Source organism: Meles meles, chromosome 3, assembly GCF_922984935.1.
Source record: "Meles meles chromosome 3, mMelMel3.1 paternal haplotype, whole genome shotgun sequence".
Classification (NCBI taxonomy): domain Eukaryota; kingdom Metazoa; phylum Chordata; class Mammalia; order Carnivora; family Mustelidae; genus Meles; species Meles meles.
The window spans coordinates 143706342-143714818 of record NC_060068.1 but is presented as its reverse complement, the minus strand read 5'-3'; positions in this window follow the sequence as shown (position 1 = coordinate 143714818).

Below are 8477 nucleotides of genomic sequence, written 5' to 3'. Positions count from 1 at the left end.
CCTCCCTTCCCTCTCCAGGGCCTGCCTTCAGAACAGATTCGGCCAATTCCACATTCCACTAGGAGGGAAGGATGCACGTCTGAAGCCTGAAGCAGATGCACATGACACAGAAATGCAGCCTTACGGCCAACTTTCCAGGATGTTCCTTAGCAAACACTGGAAGAAAAGCCCTCGGCTGGCCTGCTCTGTCCTAACCGGGCTGAGGTGGAAGGAGCATGGAAACTCCAGAGCATACACTGGAAGAACGTTTCATTTAAACTTCAGGCTTTATTTTCATTTCGTCTGACTGAAAAAGGGCCAACTGGGAAATAGGCTTTTTTATTTCCCCTGAATATGGCCAGGGAAACTGGGGATTTGGAAGAGCCGGAGGGAGCAGTGGGCGCATGGCAGATCCCCGAGAACAGTTTGCACAGCTGCAAAAGGGAGTTTTCCTTGTGCTTGCTCCAGGGCGAGCCGGAGGGAGGCGAGGGGCTGACATCAGCGAGGCCTCCGAGCCCGCGGACCAGGTCCCACACCCTCTCCCAGTACTCACAGACCCCCCCACCACACCCTGGCTTTCCTTCCAAACGTGGAGCTTCTGAAAGGTGCCAGAGTCCCAGTGGGGGAAAGGGGAACCGCAGTTGGGGAGGGGAGAGGGGGGCCAGCATCTGGGCCTGGAGGAGAGACAGCCTGTCACGTGGCACAGCCGGTTCTGAGGGGACCGGACTGTGTGGTGGCCGGACTTTTGGCGTTGGACCGTCGTTTCCATCTTGTACTGCTTTAAGCTGATTTAGAAAGTCTCTCTTTCTTAAATAGCAATGTATTTCAGATGTGCAAAATCTGCTTACCATATTCTCCCGGCCTATTTGCCTCCAACAGATTTTGAGAACCTCCTTTGTCCTGATGGTGCCAGCAACTAAGCCATCCAGAACGTCCAGTTTTCCCCCAGATCCGCATCTTGAAAAGCAAAAATTATTAGCCCCAAAGCGTTTTCTTTCTGGTGGAGATGGTCACACGGAGTAGATTGTGACTCCACGGGGCTAGTGTCTCTCCAACGTGGCAGTGGGCACGGTGGCAGGGAGGGGGCTCTTCCCAGAGAATGTTCTCGGCACTAGGAGCACGGACGTTTGTCTCCCTGGCCCCCGGGCTCCCCGTTCATCTCTTCTCTGTTGCATCTCGGCCACTCATGTTCGTTACTGATCTGATCTTCACCCGTTGTTTAACCCGTGAGACTCCCGATTTCCTCCTTTGCAGAATGAGGATAATTTCTCCCGTTACTAAGCTGCTTTGACTAGAAAATGATATTGTGGATGTGGAAGTGCTTTAAGATGTTCCAAATGCTAGGTCAATGTTAAACATGAGCACAGAGAGAGAAATGCGGAGGCCAAGAGTTCAAAAGCACCGTCCACCACCTAAGTGCTTACTCGAGGTGACTTCAGAGTCCCCAGTCTTGCTGAGAGAAGAAAGATCTGCTTGGGACACATTGCAAAGTGGTAAAGAAAAGATGCTTTGGTAGACATCGCCTGTTTGTGGCTCTTACTCTCTGCAACTCACTGGCCAAGGACTAGAAGACCCTGGCCGTGGTCCTGCCTATTCCAGTCCTTCTGTCAGAGCTACTGACCTCCCTCATCATTGAAGTCAGGGCTGAGACTGGAAAGGAACTTGGGAGCCACATTATCCACCAGCTGGTTGATATTTGTGTATGTGACAAGTATTACTTTCTATGACCTGGACCCAATTTTCTTACCATTTTCCCTCAGAAATCCCCAGTCAAACTGGAATGCAACATATTACTTGAAAAATTCTCATGTTTTCAGGACCAACGAAGGTGGGAAAGGAGGTTGGAGTAGAGGGAACAGCATGGTGAGGGCACAGAGGGGGAAGATAAGATATCCAAGTGAGGTCGGGGTGTAGGCTGGAGAAAGTGGGTTTCAAAAGGTGGTGTGGTTTGGATAGATGGGAAGGACAGGTAAGGGCAGGTATATGGGGTTTTAGAGCAGGGAGAACTCTCAGAGCCTTTCCAGGCCAATGGCTTTTGACTGTATTTGGCAAATTGTCAAGAATTGTACAGTGCGGGGCACCTGGGTGGCTCAGTGGGTTAAGCCTCTGCCTTGGGCTCAGGTCATGATCTCCGGGTCTCGGAATCGAGCCCCACATAGGGCTCTCTGCTCAGCGGGAAGCCTGCTTCCTCCTCTCTCTCTGCCTGCCTCTCTGCCTACCTGTGATCTCCCTCTCTGTCAAATAAGTAAAAAAAAAAAAAAAAAAGAATTGCACAGTGTACCACCTCCCAGAGGTCACCGTGTAAGGGAGTGGGGGCTTGGGGTAAGGAGAACCCCAGTATGAGAGAATCTGGACTCTGTGTTGGTTGTCAATAAAAATCTCATTTTTCTTAATTCGCTCTACTTACAAGATGTCACATGAAGAGAGAGTTTTGAGTCAAAGAACAAGCAAGTAAAGAAGAATTGTAGGATCAAAGTGTCCAAGCTGGAAAGGGCCTTTGTAAGTGACTGGTGACATTTTAGTAAAATAGGTTAATCTCACCTACATCTCAAATCCTCACCCTGCAAAGCTCTTCTTTGCAGACCCTCTTTCACAAGATTTCTTTCTTCCCATTCCTGATTAATGTCCAAAGATGGCATTCAAAAGGTTGAAAACGTGGGTGGGGAAACAATGTTGGTAAGGCAGGGAACTGAGACAAGAAAGACAAAGAAGATGCCCGATGAGATTTAAAAAAGATAAAATACAGCCCTTTCCACAATAGGAAGGATAACTCAGAGAAGTTCTTCAGAATGTAGACAAAGAGGGGAAAGTTTTGGGTTATTAACATAATAATTGGACAGGATGGAGAAATCATAAGTGTAGCTGATCAAAGAATTTGAAGAGGAAGGTAAACTTTCTCTGCACCATTAAAAATTAATAAGGAAAAACTGGTTGACTTAGTTTTAAAAAATGTTGTTTATTGACTGTTTCCTTTGTTGTGCGAAAGCTGTTTATCTTAATGGAATCCCAAAAGTTCATTTTGCTTTTGTTTTCTTGCCTTTAGAGACATGTCTTGAAAGAGGTCCTGTAGCCAGTGTCAAACAGGTTACTGACTGTGTTCTCCTTTAGGATTCTGATGGATTCCTGTGGAATGGGAGAAGATATTTGGAAATGACACTACAGAAAAAGGTCTGGTTTCCAACATATATAAAGATCTTTTCAAACTCAACACCCAAAACACAAATAATCCAGTCAATAAATGGGCAGAAGACACGGACAGACACTTCTCCAAAGAAGACCTACAAATGGCTAACTGCCACATGAAAAAATACTCAATATCACTAGTCATCAGGGAAATACAAATCAAAACCACAACAAGATACCACCTTACATCAGTTACAATGGCAAAAATTAACAAGACAGGAAACAACAAATGTTGGCGAGATGCAGAGAAAGGGGAACTCTCTTACACTGTTGGTGGGACTGCAAGCTGGTAGAGCCACTCTGGAAAACAGTATGGAGGTTCCTCAAGACGTTAAAAATAGAGCTACCCTACAACTCAGCAACTGCACTACTAGGTATTTACCCCAAAGATAATAGTTAAAAGAAGGGCCATCTGTACCCTAATGTTCATAGCAGCAATGTTCACAGTACCCAAACTGTGGAAGGAGCCAAAATGCCCTTCAACAGATGAATGGGTAAAGAGATGTGGTTCAAATATATAATGGAATATTACTCAGCCATCAGAAAGGATCAATACCCACCATTCGCATCAACATAGATGGATCTGGAGGGGATTATGCTAACTGAAATAAGTCAAGCAGAAAAAGACAATTATCATATGGTTTCAGTCATATGTGGAACATAAAGCATAATGCAGAGGACCACAGGGGAAAGGAGGGATAACTGAATGAGAAGAAATCAGAGAGAGACAACCATGAGAAACTCTGGACACTGTGAACCAAACTGAGGGTTACAGAATGGAGACGGGTGGGAGGATGGGATAACCGGGTGATGGGTATTAAGGAGGGCACATGTGGGGATGAGCACTGGGTGTTATACACAATGAATGAATCGCTGAACAGTACATCAAAAACTAATGATGTACTATAAGTTGGCTAATTGAAAATAATAAAAAAATAAACATTAAAAAATATTGTTTAACTCACTTCAGGGAAATAAGCTAATAAATAAGCTAATAGACACCTATAGAGACAGAGTCTTACATAGGTGGTTTGCATGTAGAATAGATAGATACAAGGGGAAAAAGTGAGGAACTGTTTTGATCTTTACCATTTCATTAAACACAGTTTTAAAAAAATACTGTATTCTTCTTAGTGAAGAGAGGAAGGGAGATGGGCCTAAATGTCAAGTTCAAGTAAAATTATATGACACTTCCCCCTTACCCTGAAAGTCTGCCCTCTCACACATACATGCATACATATCAACTTATAAAACTGGTAAGGAAGGAAGTTTCCTTTATTTAGCAAGGAGAGTTTGTCAAACAGATAGTACACATACCAAATGGCGCTAATACTGGTGTGGTAAATTCTATCGGAAGTAACATAATAAGATATAAAGGATAACTTTATACTGTTATCCAACATTTTTGTGAAGGTCCTAAACAATTCAGTAAGACAGGGTAAAATATCAGAAAGGAAGAGACATGGTGTCATTGTTTGCAATATGATTATACCTCAAAACCAGAACTAGGGGATTTTAAAATGTTCAGATAAGAGAAAAATAATTATCAAACAGTTATGCATATAACTGAAATATTTTAGAAATTCCTAAATATTTTACAAAGTTTCAACAATAGTCTTATGGTATTGTATATGGGATCTTTTTAAAATTTTATTTTTCTAAGACTTTCATGAAAAACAAAGGACTGAAATGGATTTTTATATTGCATTTCTGCTTAGGAAGAGTCAGCCTCATACAAATTTTAATTCTTTCTAAACTAATCTATAAATGTAACATAATTCTAATAAAGTCTTAAGAGCAATTTTTTTTTTTTTTTTTTTTTGGTGTAGGGAAACTACATTGATTCTAATTTTCATTTGGAAGAGTAAATGCATGAGAAGAGTAACGAGTAGAGATCCGCCATCCCAGATATCAAAACATACTTTAAAGCCGCAGTAATTGAAACACTCTAATTTGAATGATGTATTAAAAAAAGAGATCAGTGAAACAGATCAATGACTTCAAACAGTCAGGCTTATCTGAAGCTACATGAAGTCGGAATATGAAAGTCTAACCTTAGACCTGCTGGCACCAAGCTGTGTGTTTATGATCATCCAAAGGGGATTCACTCCAAAACAAGGGACCAGGAGGGAGAATGGCACAGGAGACCTTCATCAATGAGCCTCCCCACTGTGGACGAGCCAGGCTCAATGGCAGGAAATGCAAAGACTACAAGGCCCGTTGACCAGAACTCACACATGTCAACGATCCACTTTTTAATTTGAAGTCCCAGAGCCACAAATCACCCAATGATAGTTATAAGATCAGTGACGAAGCAGGGGGGATGCCCTGCCTTTCCTCTGGCTTACTTCAGGGTTCGGTTTGGAGTCACACTGTGCCTCTCAGGGGAAGTGGTACAAGCTTCCCGGTCAGAACCATGTCCTGAGAGGCCCACTGCAAGTGGGGACACGAAGTGGGTCTGCAGCAGAACTTTCACAGAGAAGTTGCATTGACTCAGTTCCTTCTGTAAGTTCCCAGTGCACTTGTGAGAGGGGACGCAGCTGGGCTCGGGCTGAACCGACAGTGTGGCCACAACCCATCCTTGGGTGTGGAAAGAGAACCAAGGTAGAACACACCAGAACTGTCTAACTCAGCCTTCTCTACATTTGTGGAAACCTGATTTCCTGAAGAGTGGTCAAGTGATGAGTGTCACAGTTCTGTTGACTTCTTCCAAATGGTGGGCTGCCATTGTCAAATCTTGGTCATGATGTCCTTTTCAGGCAAACTGGCTGAAATGGAAGCCCATTGACTTGGGGTAGTAGATGCTAGCTGCTTCAGATGCCAAACTCCTGGAATCTCAGTTTCTTCCAAGAGCAGTGGCTTATGTTATGCTCATGTAACATTTCATATGAGTTGGGAGGCTTTCCTCCATCTTGTACCTTTGCCATATGTATCATCTGATCTCCAAGTTCTCCTCTGCACAGCATGTGAAGGACGGAGAAAGAATATTGATCTGAATTCACTAGAATAGGCATATACTCCACTTTTATTCACAGTCCAATGCTAGGTGGTCATGTGATCCCAACTTAAAGGTAAAGGAGGCTGGTAGTTGTTAGAGGAATATATGGGATAATCACTCTGTGCCAGTCATCCATGGCACACTCATAATACTGGGAATGTTTCACAAAATGTCAAAATGGAAGGACAGGACAATATAAAAAGCCTTTGAGTGGCAGTGCAAGTACATGGTTCCAGAGCTATTTCTGCCACTAGTTAACACTTTCCTTCTCCATTCTTCAGTATCCTCATCTGTAGAAGATAAAATGGGGTTGTCTGACAAATGTTCTTTCTGGATCAAGAATATACACTTCAATGGAAGCACATGGATGACCCCTCAGCATTTCACCAAAGATTCTACACCTAAAAAGCCTTAACAGGAGTCTTATAGGAGACCAGAAAGAGGAAGATGCCCCCTCAGAAGCCTATCTATGGATGGTCTGTTGTTAATTCTCAGAGGCCCAGATTCCCAGGCAAAATGCCTAGCATGAAGGATTTCAAACCATTTCACATTCATTCCTAATGTTACAACTGTAAAAACCTCTAGGAGGAAACTTGTAATTTTGCCTTAAAATGTCTTTGTTAATGCTTCTGAATGTGATCAGCTCTGATCTCTCCCTGGTATATTGGGGGAAATGTTCTAGGTCTTACAAGGCAAGACATTTAAGGGCACTCTGTTTTGAACTCAGCTCCCAAATTCTCCGTATTCTTCAAGGCACTGGAAGACTGTGTCAGGCCTCCCGGAGAAAGCCTCAGTCCCTCTTTCTGCAGGGCTGGAAGGTACATTGCCAGGGAGGAATCTATTCCATGTGTGGACCTAGCTGGCAGACATTCAGCCAGCATCTGCGTTTGGTATGGGCTATTTGCTTAGGAAGAAAATTATGATTTATGCAGAAAGCCTAAGGCTAGAGAATATGGGGCCTGCAGGAAACACGAGGCAAAGGATACGTTGGGCATGAGTGTTCTAGCCTTCTTTGTCTAAATAAGACCACCCTTGAAAAGTTAACGGGACTTTTCCTTCTGAAAGCGCAGAGGATATCTCTGTGTCTTCTGTGAACTAGCCTCTCTGTCTCTTCTTTAAAGTGGGGTATGGGAACACCTGTCTCTGACTGACTTGCTCTAAAGAGACTAGAGCTCCAGATTCTTGCTCTGGGCTAACCTTCCGACTGCCCGGGATCTGAAACCGTATTATCACTCTGGAAAGCCACCCAGCATTTCTCACCCTCAACCTATTTTGTCATCAGGGTAGGTCAGATGGAAATTTATTCTACATGGAAGCCTCAAATTATTTTCCTGTCTTCTAACCAATAAGCCCCTTTTCCCTCACTGCCCTGACCCAACAACCTTCCCCTCCCCTCCTCAGAACCATGCTGTCCCCACCCGCTCCTTAACTCGTCGCTATGGTTGGTTCCAGCTCTCTTCATGTTTCCATAAGAACAGTTGTTTTCAATTACATTCCAAAGCCTGGGTGAGCATTTCTGAAAGCAGCTTCCTAGTTTTCAATTGGCCATGGCAATAGCAGCCTCAGAGAAGAAAACTCTTTCCAGGAAGAATGCAAACCTCACTTACTCAGAAAGTAATTTGAGGCTTCTTTTTCCATCGCACAACAACAAAATTCACTGAGGGTTTTGCTGTGCTCATAAGGAGAGGCTTCTCAGCAAAGCACTCTGTGGAAGTAAGTGCATCAGAGGTCCGGATGAAGGGGCCATCACATAGACGTGTGGCTTCCAGAGTTGGCCGGAAAGCCAAGAAAAGCAGCAGTGAAGGTCCAGGTCTTTCACTGCTGGAGAGAGTATGAAATGCAGGCCCAATGAGACCTTACAGTCTTCAAAACTAAGCTGCTCCTTCATCTGTGACATGAAAAGAAGCTTGGAAGTGTCTGGCCAGTGTGCCGATTGCTAGGAGACAGTGAGAAGAAGGCAGTGTGATGGGACAGAGTAGGAATGATGGTATGTCAAAAAAGGGGGTCAAGGCCAGGCTCAGCCACAAACTATCTGTCTGTCTTGTGTTGGAGAACTTCCTTGTGTTTCTTTCAGATCCATTTTCCACCCTCTCCACCCTGCTGTCTGTCTTGAGAGGCTGCTCCCTAAGTGCTGAATCGAGAACAACCAGGTCCTCCAGCTTCTGGCTGGGGTCAGTTGATGGCAGGCCCAGGCAGGAGATCAGAGAAAGAAGGTAGACCAGGCATTGGTTCCCCAGCTTTCTCCCCTGACCCTAGAAGGTGGACTGCTTCTATCCGCTGGAGGCATAGTGAGACAGCCATGTTCTCCAACTCCTGG